Below are 14,753 nucleotides of genomic sequence, written 5' to 3' on the forward strand. Positions count from 1 at the left end.
AAATCTCCTTTTCCATACCATACATTTGGAAAGAAGTCACATGAACAACTCTGACAAGTTATGCTGGACAGAAGCAGATGTGCATAAATTATTTAGAATTTCTCTACATGAGAGATTTACTATTTCTGCTCAACTAATATAACATATGGACTCTTGAATAGTTGTTTTATGTTTTAGGTGATAATCCAATACTGCCTTTAATTTCATGATTTAAATTAGTTTCGCTTTGGCAATGGGTAGCTCTTTCAGTGGATTCCTGCATCTTGCTGACCTGTGCCTACTACTCTGTTTCTTTATATGTAAGTCCCTGACTTACAAATGAGTTTGGTTCAGGGAGAACTATTTAAATCAGTTTCTCTCATACGTCGGACAGCATGAATCTTATACACTTTTGACACAAATATACAATGCAAAGCATTAAAAAAAAAAACCTAAAAACACAAATACACTGAGTCCTTGACTTTACTGTACTATTATACACTATGGAACTGTACTGTTAGCACACAGCAGCACAAATGCCCAGCAGACACGAGAACTAATTCTGAGATTTTTGCACCTACCAATGTTCAAAATGTAAGGTCTTGTCCAATCTGTGAAAGTGTTAAGAGCAAGAGCCTAGTTTCTTTCAATGGAGAAAGGTACTGCAAAATCTAAGTCTGTGTCTGCTCATTGCAAATTGAGGGTCATTTTCTTCTAGATCTTATCAACGGAAGCGTAGTGAAACATGTTGCTCATAATTGTGCTTTCTAATTAAAACACTACTAATCATTGATAACTCTAAGTTTTATTAAAACCACTTTATCTTTTCCTGTAAGTATATATCCTAGGTAGGTCTACTAGGATTTTTAGCTACTGGAAAGAAATTTTATGATTTCAGAAAATAGTCCTCAAAATTCTATGTTTTGTAGAAAGAAATGCATCCCCGTGTGTCATCCTTATTATCACATGGGTACATATTGTATTGGTTGGTAATGGTATTTAAGGTAATTTTGGGATAACTAATACAAGTATACACTTTCAGATTCCCTGATTTAAGAATGCACATGCATTTTAGATTTAAACATAGAAATTTGCAAAGGAAGCCATTTACACTTACAATAACTGAGGAAGCCTTTGTAATACAATTGCTTATTCATGTTTTGTGTAGAGTAGTCAAGACTCCCTGAAAATTTGTTGACTAATTAAAAAATAGTGATATGATGAAAACTTAATGTAAGTCTGATGAGATAGTTCACATATTGATTATAACAGAAAACATTATAAGCATCAATGCATTTTGCTTAAAGTGTTATTTCTTTCTGAAATACATTAAATATTTTTGAGTCTTTCAACAAAGTCTCTACTAAATTTCTCCATTGTCATCTCAAGTTCATGACCATTGTTATGAGTCTGATTTTTTTGGATGCATGCAAAATGTCAGTGAGCTCAGATATATTAAGTAGCACGATTCATTTTTGTGCCAGTAACTTGCCTAAGCATATCATGTGACTTGTATTGCATACATATTTTTGTGATTATGAAACATTTTAGGTTTATAAAATGTAAGGATAATAACATTGCAAACATCCTTATAACCAAAAAGTTCAATGAAGAGTCATTACCGATACAATTGACCTTATATGCCTTCCCTCCACACTTAGCCATGATTCTGAAAAATGTGTTTATCATAATTTTTCATGTCATTGTGCTTTTAGAATATCTATGTATCCACAAACACTATTTCCTGAAAAGTTGCATTTTTATAATTTAATAGATGCATCATTCATATATAATTCAGAAACTTGCATTTTGACTACAAATTATATTTTGAGACTTATCTGTGTTTCTTCACCTAACTGCACATCAGAGCTCAGTAAATTACAGCCTTCAGGCTGCTTGGTTTTGTAAATAGAGTTTTATTGAACATTAGCCATGGAACATAACCTGGATTACATTTGGTCTCTGGCTGCATGCGTGCCACAGTGGCCAAGTTGAGTAACTGTGAGAGCAGCTATATAATCTACAGAACTAAAAATATTTACTCTCTGGTCTTTTACTGCTGGTAAAGTTTGCCATTTCCTGCTCTAAATCATTCAGTTTGCTGCTATGCGGTGCTCTATTATATGAACATAATGTAATTTGTACTTCATTTAGTTTTGCTCCTACTGCTAAGTAATTACAATTTTTCTAATTTAGATGTCTCTGGCTTTTCTTCCCTAGCGATGACTGACTTTGTGGCACAGGTTGTCTTGGCGTGATGCTTTTAATTTGATATGGAATGAGAAGTTATACAATGAGGTCTGTTGATCCTCTGTCTAAAATATGAGGAAGAGGAGATTAAATGAGAAATTTGAAATTGCCTTTGACTGTTACATATGTTAGTTTGGGGCATGAATTACAGCTTTGGATGACTTATTTCTCTTGATTCTCAATGATACTCTACTTTCTTGACTGTTAAGGTGAACTTTTTTGGGGGGGGGAGGCTGGATTTTGGTCCTATACTTATATGCAACTAATTTCAGCAGAGGTTATTGAATATCCTAAACTAAACAAATGTAGATTGATCCCTTAGCTCATAGAAAAACCTAACTTTGCTATAGGAAAAATACAAAGATGTGACCTTCAAAGGATATCAGTGAAAAATAGAGACAGATGTCCAGCTAAAAGACTTTCTGAACTGAATTGCAGATTGATGACAGAATTGGAAAGAGAAGTTAATGCTGAAATATCCTTCAACTCTTCTTTAAGGGATCAAATATAAAATACACCTGCCTGCTGGTAAACATTCATAGCAAGACATTCCCATCTATCATCGCATGTTCTGAAAGGCAGCAATGCTATTCTGACTTCAGAATTTGAATTTCCTTAATGAGTTCTCTGCTCGCATATCACAAGCTGTTCCCTTAAATCAGCTTCAGTAGACTTAAGCAAGATTTTTATTAAGACGATTATATATCTATCTTTTGGGTAGATCAGGAAAAAAATGAGACTGACAAGAAGAACGTAGTGTGGCTTCTCCAACCTGAATTTACTGTATTTTTCAACCTTATGCCCACACAAGTGCTTCCTAATGTAAGCTGAAGCCATCCATTTAAGCATGACTTACTCATGCTCAAAAATGATTGATTTAGGCAGCCAGTGAAACGCACATAACCTGCACTACCGATGCTGATGGTTGAAAGCTGCAAGATTGACTATACGGAGGATCAGCCCGAATGCCAAGATGGATCAGTGGCAGCCACGTTGACTTTTAAATGCAGTTATGACCATAAAAATGAGTGGATGAAAATGGAATTAGGGAAGTCCATTTATGCCTCATGGTGACTTCTGTAAATGATTTGTTAAGTCGCCAACCACAAAAACATCTGACTATTATAAGCAGTTGGCAAAAATCACCCTGCTAGAAGAAAACCAGTCTGCCATAAATGTCATTATCAGAGGGGAAGAATTAGTAGATAATCAATGACCAATGGGAGTTCAAAGAGGCTGTAACTGATTTTCCCTATTTGAACTCTTAAGGTCTTACTTTTGGAGCGCAAAAATGTTGTTAATATTTAATCAAACTGAGGACAACCTATCTCCACACTAAATTCTTAGGTATGTATGAAATGTATTTATCAAAGTAAGAAAATGAAACCTTTTGTGACAAGAGTTTCTGTGTAGCCGGGAGTCTATAGGCAACATTTAACTACCGAAGAAAACTTTCAAAAGCTGCTTGCCTTGTTTTGCTTGGGAATCTATAAGGAGGCATATTAACTGAACATAGAGTTTTACAGAAAGTCTTAGGGCTTCCATCCTTTCCTCTCTTCCTTCCCTTCCACTCCTTTCCTTCCTTCTTCCTCTTTTCCTTTCCTTTCTTTCTTTCATATTTATCCTTATGCTTATCAACATCTTCTAAGGAAGACTGTTCACTAGTTCCTGGAGGGACTGTAGCCATGCAGTTTGTAAATGCATATGCACTAATGTATAGCACAATATACGTTGGAGCATATACATACATGTATATGACATACAAGAATGTATTTCAGTAATCCAAAGACTGCTATATCCTTCTATTATATCAATGGTCGGATAGTCCATCATATTGATGCTGAATCTATTAATCAATTATGTATTCAATAGTTACATTTCCTGCCCTCAAAGAGTTTGTGACATGTGATTTTTCATTCAGACGAGTTATCCAGAGCATTATTTTAATGATGTTCTCAACAGTTATATGTCCTCCTCTCAAAGAATTTGTGATATGGAATTTTTCCTTCAAATGAGTTACCTGGGGAATTACTTTAAGGATAGTAACAGTTATGAAAACAATCATTTTTAGATCAAATTGAGAAGCTAAGCAGAGTATCCTTCTTGCACTGTCTTGAATCTACTAGGGTACATTTTGTGTTTTATAAGATGTATGCTAGATATGAATTTTGCTGAACATTAAGGATACTAAGAAATACCTGTGTTCTCTGTGTTACAGACTATAAGAAAACTTGGAAGGAAGATATCTACAAAGGTGAGTAAAAATATGGCAACTTGCTAATAAAAATATTTCTTACCTGAAAAATATGTCGAAAAAATGTATATAGCCTGTTAAGAATTTTATAAGTTTCTTACATTTTTATCACAATATACCTTTATTAAAATTTAAATTCACTTTCTCTAAAATTTAGATTAATTTCCAATTTTGAAGTTATCAGTTTTTACTTCATATTTTACCTGGAGGGCTTCATGGAGATTGTTTTCTTTTTAACTTTCTCTGATCAGTTTGCTATAAAAGTTCCTAATATATATTTATAGTTACTTTTTATATTATATATGCTACTTTTTCATAAATTTTTTCATTTATTTTAATATATTTTGTACCTCTATACTACATGAGATACTAATATGGTATTAGATACATGAATACAAAATATTTTAATCATCCTCAAATTACTTGTCTGTAAACGCTCCTCTCCTTATTCCCCTCCTCTTTCCTAATAGCAATCATCCTTTACTGTCCTGCCTTTCTTCCTGTTTTATTACGTCCCACATACCAGGGAAAAGATGAAGCACTTGTCCTCCTGAGCCTGTAGCTTGTTTTGCTTAGCATGATGAACTTCAGTCTGACCCACTTTTCAGCAAGTGACATAATTTTGCTCTCCTTGTGACTGAATGATCCTTCACTGTGTGTCTACGCACTGTTTTCTTTGCCCATTTATCTGCTGATGAGCACCTAGGCTGCTTCTGTATCTTTGCTCTTGTCAAATGTGCTGCCCTAAACATGGGTAGGCAGGTATTCCTACAGTGCGGTGACTTTAATTCCTTTGGGGGGATTCCAACCAGTGATATAGATCGATCATCTGGTAGTTGTATTTTTGGGTTTTTGAGGAAACTTCATGCTGATTTCAAAAGTTAACATTCCCCTCAGTGAGTAAGTACTCTCCCCCACCTCTGCACACTTTTTTTTTTTTTTTTTTTTTTTGGCCTCAGGCTTGCAGGCTTTGGTGGGGTGGTTAGCTGGGCAAGCAGTACAGAGGGCAAGATCTCAGCTGACACCTCCCCACCTGCTTTTTTCCTGAATTTATTGCTTTTTGTATTCTTGTTGATAGATCTTTTGACTGGTTTGTGATAGAATCGCGAGATAGTTTTGATTTGCATTTTCCTAAGGCGTAAAAATGTTAAACAGTTTTTCATGTTTACTTGCCAACAAATTTTATCTTGAATGGTGCTTAATGAGATTAACAGAACTATGTTCCATAGCACAAAATATTTTACTGAATACAGTTGCACGTGAATATTTTTTATTTTACACATTATCTTTGTTTTTACTTGATTGCTAATCATTATTTCTCTTTTTACTCTACACAGTGTTCACATGGTAAGTTTTTCTCTCCTATGTTATGTAAAATTATCATTGGGACACAAATTTGAATGTCACATTAAGATAAGTTTTTTAGTCCAACAAATGAGCTTACATTCAGCCAGATTTCCCAAATTAGAAAACAAACAAACAAACAAACAAACTTTTGTGCTGATAACTGTGTTTTATCAAAATATTACATTCAGATAGAAATAATTCTGTTTTCTCGCTGATAATTCTGCAAGTTGAAAGGGTATACAATTTCCTCTATGATTCTACCCAACAAGTGGTTGCTAAAAGAGGTAAATGGTGGTAAAACAGTACAGGAGGGAATTTGGAAACTGATGGATAACCTCAGCGTAACCCTGGAGAAAATCAGATTCGGTCACTCTTTGACTTAAAGAGGGGCCAGTTCTGTGGGTGCAGTGAATGACCCAGCACATTGCTGAGATGAAGCTGAGCCTGGCCGGCCTGCAGGAGAACACACATTCCTGTTGGATTTCTTTCCTGTGCTTCTTCACTACTTTTCTCCAGAGGGCATTGAATTTAATAAATTGCTGAGTAATAATAATGCTTCAGGCTCAACGTTAAAAGGCAAAGTTGAGGGAAGAAATGAGGAGACTGCAAAGATGGATTGACTGAAGCTCCTTGGGCTAATTTGTGGTGGTTGGTCGGTATCTCCTATGGTCACTGGATTTTTGTTTCATCTTACTGTTCCAGCAGTCTACAGCAGTCCCAGATGGAGAAATGAAAAACACTGGTAAACTGGCAGAAGAAAATGCAAAGAGATTGATTTTCCAGAAAGGATAAAGACAAAATAAATGACTCTGAGATCTAGGCTGGGAGGGCATATGTAAAATCCAAGGACAGGCTTGCTAGGCAAGAAGACTAAAATGAGAACCCAGAAACCCTCACATCAGTTATATGTGCTATTTGCCTTTTCTTGTAAGTTACTTTTTTTTTTTTTTTAATACTTGAACCTGCATCTCCAGTAGTACCACAGACCCCAGAAAAGAAAGGCATACTTTGAGTTCTGACAATTTCATCTGTTTCCAGCAAGAATGAAAAATGTGTATTTGTAGTTTCAAGTTGTAAATATATGTAACAGTTAACCAGACCAATTACAATAGGGGAAAATCATCATCAATTCTTTTTATTTTTTTCTTATACGCTATTGGAAGGATTTTGTCCTAAAGGTTTGATGAGTGAACTAATACAATTCCTCCACTGGCTTGAGCTTCTTAATTATCCCAGTAGATCTCATTTTAGTGTAGTCTCTAATGATGTTCCCTACCATGTCCTACTTTCTTTATCATAGCAGGGCTCCTTTGAGAGAAAAGGTATATCTGACCTGATGAGAAGAATGATATTTCCTAGGTGGATTCTTTTGTTGTCCAGTTGAGGTCAACATTCTCATATCTCAACATCTATAACAAGGATGACTATTCTAATTTTAAAAAATTTTAGGTAGAAGATTCTATGCTATAGCATGAAACATCTGAAAACATATTAGAATATGGGAACTGATATTTCTATTAGTTCATGTACGCCAAATGTAGTGATGTCATTCAGCTTGGAGTTTTGATACATATATATATCATATCCTGGTAATGAACATTTTTCTCATATATGCATTGTTGACCTATATTTCTTTTGTAAAATGCTTATTTCAGTTGCTAATTGTTTTGAATGAGTCATTTACTTTAGGTGGTTTATTTTTTCAAGTTCTTTATATACTTCAGATACTAGTCTTCTGGCTGAGCAGTAGATGGAATTTTATTTTTTCCAGTATGTAGGCTGCCTATTCACTGTGTCGGTGGTTTCCTTTGGCATGCAGATGTTTTTAAATATAATCCCATGCGTTGATTTTTATTATTATATTTTGTGTAGTTGAGATATTTTCAGAATGTCTTTGGCTATGCTATGTCTTCATGAATTTTACTAATTTTTCTTTCAGTAGATTCAGTGTCTTAGTTGTAATACCAGTCTGCAATCCGTTTTTATTTGATCTTAGTACAGCGTGAGAGATGCAGATCATGATTCATTTTTCTGCATGTAAATAATCGGTTTTTATAGCATCATTTGGGACATTTTTGGCTGTCATTTCTCCAGCATATTTTATAACCCCTCACCCCTTTGTGGAAGCATCCTGATCATTTGCACTCTTCTGTCCCCTCCTACCTTCTCCCAAATTTCCCATATTCCCTTTCAATCTTCAGTGTCTACCTCCCATGAACCAGTGGCTGACTGAAACTCTTCAGGCTTATCCCCGCATCTTTCATTCTATTTCATTGGTCAAAGTGTCTGGTTTTTTCTGTTTTTACTTCTGTGATTTAGCAGTATAACGTAAATTTTGAGATAGCAATGCCTCCTGCCTTGATTGTGTTGCCCAAGATTGCTGTGGTGGTTGATTGATTGTATCAATGTGAGATATTTAGAAGCCCAAATAAATGGATTTAGCAGCTCTGCACCCAAGATTGTAGAAGAAAACCCATCCTCATCACCTGGACAATATAAAAGGAAAGGAGGAAGGAAGAATGCACTCCATTCTTTGAAGAAGCTCCAGTCTTTGACTTTGGTTTGGACCTGTCTCCTGCCTTCCAGTGTAGACTCCAGCTTACCGGCATAGACTCTTCAGCCTTTCATCACAGAGCCTTTTTGGCCTTCTATTGCAAACCCATCAGCCTGCTGGTGTGGACTTGCACAAGACATTAGGGTGAACTCCAGACCTTGGTTTGAATCCTTCATCTCCACTGTGTAGACACCCTCTGCATGCTTCCTCATCCAACTCTGTGGCTGACCATCGTAAGCCAATCTTGTTTCTTTTACATCTGTATATCTCATGTTGTATCTGTTCTCACTAGTAAAAACCTGAGTAATACAATTGCTTTGGCTATCCTGAATATTTCTCATTCCAAGTAAATTTTAAAATAATTTTTATAGTTCTGTGAAAAATATGCTGATATTTCTGATGAAGATCAGAAATAAATCTACTTATCATTAAATCTACATAACATTTATTATAATATGACCATTGGGATGATGCTATTTCTGCCTACCCAAGATCAGGAAACATTTTTCCAGTTTGTAATACCTGTTCAATCTCTCTTCTCTGAGCAACATAACTTTATTTTTACATGTCATTCCATTGTTTGGTTAGGTTAATTCTGAAATGTTTAATTTTTCACTTTACTGTGAATGGGTTGTTTTTCTTATTTCATTCTTGGTGGATCTTTGTTGATGTATAGGAATGCTATTGATTTTTGTGTTTATTTTGTATCTTGCCATTTGGCTGAATTTACTTATTCGTTCTAACATTCTTCTAGTGGAGTTTTATGGAGCTTCCTGTCATCTGCAAATAAGGTTATTTTAACTCTTTCTTTATCTATTAGTATTTCTTCTATTTTCTTGTCTTGCATAATTGCTCTGGCTAAAGATTTGAGTGCTATATTCAACAGGAGTGGTGAAATCAGATTGCTTTGTTTTGTTTCTGAATGCTTTCAACTTTTGCCCTACTTAGCACACTGTGTCTGTTAAAAGTGGCTTTTATCATTTTAAGTAGGTTCTTCTATTTTTCAAGGTTTTTATCATGAATGCAAGCTGGATTTCTTCACAGGCTTCTTTTGCATCTAATTCTCACTTCTGTTTATGAGGCTTATTACATTTATTTATGTATGCTGAACCATTCTTGTATCCCTGGCATAAAATCAATCTGGTCATGAGGTTTGATCTTGTTCATGTTTATTGTCTCCTGTTTGCATGCCTCTTGTTGAGGATTTTTGCAACTCTATTCATTAAGGAAATTGGTCTGTAATTTTCTTTTTTTGTTATATCTTTATTTGATTTTACCTTCAGTGTAATACTAGCTTTAAGGAATGTGCTTGGCAGCGTTCCTTCCCATGAAATTTCAAGAAGGCTTAGAGCAGTGCTGCTGTGAGCTTTTCCTTGGAGCTTTTGTATAATCCTCCAATGAATCCATGAGGTCCTAGACTTTTCTCATTTGATAGGTGTTTTGTGTTTTATTACAGCCTCAGTTTCCTTGCCTGCTATTGGACACTTCAGAGCTTTTATATTTTCATGATTCAGTTGATAATTAATATGTGTCTTCCAGATTTTCTAATTTATTGGAAGACAGATTTACAAAGTAATTACACATAACATTTTAGGGGTGCTTGTTTTGATTTTGCCTTTTTCATTTCTTTCTTTCTTTCTTTCTTTTTTTTTTTTTTTTTTTTTTTTTTTTTTTTTTTTTTTTTGTCTTTTTCCTTTTTATTGGTACCGGGATCAAACTCACGACTGCTTGCTTGCAAAGCAGGCGCTTATGCCTCTGAGCTAAACCTCCAGCCCCCCGCCTTTTTCATTTCTAATTACACTGATATGGGTCCTTTCTTCTTTTAATAAGCTTGGCCAAGAGTTTTTTTACTTTGTTCCCCATTGAAAGTCGAATCTTCTCTTCACTGATTTTTTTTTTTTTTTTTGCATTCTTCTTTTAGTTTCATTGAATTTCCCTCTGATCCTTACCATTTCTTTCCTAGTACAAATTGGAGATTTGGATTGTTCTTGTTTTTCCTGGACTTTGAAGTACATTGTTGGGCTATTAATTTGGGATTGCTCTGTTTTTCTAATGTAGGCTTTCAAGGCTATTAAAAATATGGAGCACTTCAAAATTTGCATATCATTCTTGCACAGGGCCGTTGGTAATCTGCTCTCCATCTTTGTAGTTTTAGTCTGTGTGATGCTTGAAGCAGTCACTGTGAAACAGGTTTCTTTCCAACTTTGTCATTAACTAGCTGTGAGCTTGTAAGATATTCCGTTGCTCAGTGTCCTTAGTTTCTGCATTTGATCAAAACAAAGTGTAAGGTTTTATTTTTGTAATTTATCATTAGTTTGTGGGATATTTATTAAAGGCTTAGTCTATGTATTTTGAAACTAATGCTTCCTTTAAGAAGTTCATGTCTTGAAAGGTGCTATGAGTTAAAACAAGACTTTCAATTTTCAGAAGCAATCATGGTTGAAGTACTTGGAATGGAGTCTGTGTTGAGCATATTTGTCTGCAGAGCAAAGAGCAGAGAGATGACAGAGGAGGAAAACTCCAAGCTCCTTTTCAATCCTGAAAAACCACAGGTACAGTTTAGAAAGTAGCACAAACTGAACTCACTGAATAACTAACAGATATTAAAAGGCTAGCGGAGATTGTGTAATCTGATGATATGTCACTGGGTTTATTTGTTGCTATCAAGTACTGGTGGGTTTGGTTTCTGTTTTCATCTGGAAGGACATCACCATAAGAGTTGAGAATTCCCTGCCAGGCCACTGTGTTTAGTCAGAATGAAATACAGAAGCGATTTGTTTTTATTAAATTGTATTTGTCAGCTTACATTTCTTGATGGTTTAGATAAAATTCACATGTATTTAACATAAAAGATAATTATAATCTTTTTTATGTTTCTGGAAGAGCAGAATATACTCAGGAAACATTTATTTTTATTCAAACTCTGGGTCAAACTCTTTTGGATTTCTTTTTAATAAACAAGAATTGCTAACGTGGTATCTTAAACTGAAATGGAGTTAAAAAGCTATGGGAGACAATAAAGAAAATGGTGCAGAAAAAAAAAACCTTTTGATAAACATAAGATTAAAAAAAATGTGCTTGAAAAATGGTAAGACACAAATTTGTGTCCTTCAACTTCTGTAGTTGAATGACTGTCAAAACTGCTTAGTACATAACAAAAATTTCAAAGAAGACAAATCGTAGTGAAATAATACAGAAAGACTGATTTTCACAGCTTCCATATAATGAGTGTTTGGTAAAAATAAAAAAGTAAAGTTAATTCAGACTGTACCAGTTAGAATGGTACAGTCAGAGACAGAAAAAAACATCATTTTCTTGAGATGCTCCTGAGTTAACTGGGGAAGACAAAATGGTGGCATATAGACTCTGCACTCCTGGTGCAGACCACAGTACCACAGATCCATCCTCAGACTGTACAGTAACGGGCTTCAGAAGTCAAGCCTCTTTGGGCCACTGGGAATCATAACTTGACTAGATGAGATAGTAGAGAGGCAAGTTTGACCCCAACTTGGGGAACTAACTGACTCCGGGAAACCCTGTCCCAAAACAAAAATAGAGTAAGAAAGGGCAGCCGATGCAGTTCAGTGTGAATGGCTGAGTTCAATACCTAGCACTGCAAAACAACAACAACAAACCACAAATAAAAGTCGTCCAGCAACAATGTCTGAATTATGGAGGCTTGGTAGGGGGATAAAATCTTGGGGTAGCTTAAACAGCAGGAAAAACCCTAGTAATAAGGAAATAAGCACATGGGAATAATTGTTAATACTTGTATTTATTTGTTTACAATGTGGACTGGGTAAATGCTAATGTAGGAGTTTGGTTTGTAATTTTGGGAATGGGATTCAGCAGCTGGGATGGATATCAGAAGTCATCTCATATCTTGTCCTAGATTTCAATTATGAATACTCTTTCTAATGTTTTATCTCAACTTGTTAGTTGGTAGCATGTGCATAGTCATATCAACATTTTGTAATATTTAACACACAAAATTATAGTGATTTTATGTCTTTAAAAACATATTTATAACTGACCATAATCAAAAGTCTAATATATAGACCTTTATTAGTGATAATATGCCTATAGTTCTAAATATAAAACAAACATGCCCATCTTTAATATTAAATAACAGTATTTTTAATTGCATCACAAGCATTTGTTCCTTCTCTAGTGAATACTTTCACTGGTTGTCTCTGACATTTTATTTTATTTTACATGCCAGGACTTTTCTAAGGATTCCTTACTGTTTGCTTTACATAGATGCTAATAGTATCTCACTTAAGATGTAGTTTGATACTATTAGGAAAATATAGTTAAGAAAAACATCTTCATTATCCAGCAATCTCCACCTTGGTGTAAGGGAAATAATACACATCTTATTATTGAATAAACATTGAATGAACCAAAATCAGATGTGTTCCCAATGTCACTTCTAAAGGGATCATGATATCTGTTCTTTTATTCATTTTAAGATAAAAAATACAAAACATAACGTGTGCACTAAGCTGCTAAATAAATATTGCAATAAGAAAAAAATAGAAACTTTATTCCTTTCTGTAGTCAAGCTGACAGACTTGTGGTTACATCCATGGTGTACCACAAATTTCTTCAGAACACACTGAAACTATTTCTCAAACAAAAGATCCTGACAGTACGATTTGTTTATTATACATCTATCTGGCAAATGGGGTGATCATGCCTGTGATTTAATTGGCTTTGTCTAAAGGAGGATCAACTTTTCATGTCTTTCTGATAAATTTTCCAATTTGGAGAAAGGCAACCATTCAAGCTCTTGCCTTTTCATGCAAACTGGAAAAGAAGAGGATTGGCTTCTTTGTCAGTCAGACAAAGAGATGGGTCTTGGGCTTCCATAAAAGACACACCTAGGTTATAATCCTAGCAAAAGACTAACATCTAAAAATATTTTGATTCATTTGAGATAGAAATACCTTTTTCAAGAACTCAGGAAAAGAGAAGTTCTTTTTCTAACTTTTAATAAGGGAGAATTAAATTAATATGTAATCTATTATTCTATTTGCCTGTACAGTACCTAGAAGTTATGATTTAGTTAGATGACACATTTGTAGCAGGTTCTATTAAACACCAGAAAATAATTCATAATCAAATAGTAAAATAATAGTTACAACACAGAACAAAAAATACCTATGGTATTTATAAAATTAAAAACACTGATTTCAAAGTAATCTGACCTTTATACAGATTTCTTCTTGGTGAGGTTACTATCATTCTACATATCAGTACAATAAAAAATACATTCGTAATTTTGAAGATATTCTAATATCTATCAATAATTATCCACCTTACTGTCAAATTACTTCCAGGTTTTGAGGTTACTTGAATAAACTCTCCTGCTAACCAATAAAAATTATTAGAAGAATATGTTTTTGAAAAAACATCTTGTAAAACATTGAGGAATCAAATACATAACAATGCTCATATTTAAATAAATTAACACTAGCAGTTGTATAAGTAATAGATCATTTTTCCCCACCTGGGGCCAGTTGTCTATGAGTTTCTCTTGGGCTTTTGTTTTATAGCATTGTGTAGAAAATGGACACAAGTGAAAACCTAGGACCTGGCCATAATCTATAGTTCTACATACTGGGACTTCCAAGGTCCATGCCCTTGGAAAATGGCATGAGAGATGCGATTTTATCCCCATCTATTCTCTGAGAATTTTGCATTCCCAGGACTTCAGAGAGGTAGCTATTGTTCTGAGCATGGCTGCAAAAGAAAATATATAAGTGGGGGTGGTGGAAACTGATGACAAGACCTGCCTTTGCATAGATTTGCTTTATAGGAACACGGAGCCTGAGGGGACCAAAAGATTTCAAGAAATGGATTTTTTCTGAGAGCATACCTGACTCCTCACACCTGGAAGAAGCACGTTCTCTGAAAGAGAGCTTGTGATTCCCACTCCCCAGCGAATACTCACAGTCATTTTTCAAACTGAGTAACTAAATTATCAAAGATAATTAGTGCGTAACACAATCAGGCTTGCTATCTTAATATGTAAGTCAAACATGGAAACACCTGTGGATGGTATGAGTTATAAATGTGGCCAGCCAGTTTGAAAAATAAACAGACTCAATATGATTAACAAAGAAAGTAATCCAGATTTAAAATGTAACGGTTGTATTTGGCAATACAGGGAGTGCATAAAAGTAAACATCTGCAAAGAGCAAAAAGATGAGAATAAAAAGCTATCTATGTAAACGACAGACAGAGAAAGAGATGGAAACTCAGAAGGCAGGGTTGGGGTGGGTACAAGTGCTGCTCAAAGTTTGGTTCATAAGTCAGTGGCGTCCGTGACTCCGAGTGCTTGCTAAAATATACTTATTTGTGTTT

At 34.8% G+C, this 14,753-nt stretch overlaps 1 non-coding gene across 1 annotated transcript; it reads right to left on the reverse strand.

The window, feature by feature from the left end:
- Nucleotides 1–10,457: 10,457 nt before the first annotated feature.
- On the reverse strand, nt 10,458–10,564 carry LOC111758544 (U6 spliceosomal RNA). The gene has a single exon (XR_002792719.1). It is a non-coding gene; the product is annotated as a U6 spliceosomal RNA (small nuclear RNA).
- Between the last annotated feature and the right edge of the window lie 4,189 nt (nt 10,565–14,753).

The sequence above is a fragment of the Cavia porcellus genome, unplaced genomic scaffold (genome assembly GCF_034190915.1).
Source record: "Cavia porcellus strain 051 isolate PalLab524CR breed Dunkin Hartley unplaced genomic scaffold, mCavPor4.1 scaffold_6, whole genome shotgun sequence".
NCBI lineage: Eukaryota > Metazoa > Chordata > Mammalia > Rodentia > Caviidae > Cavia > Cavia porcellus.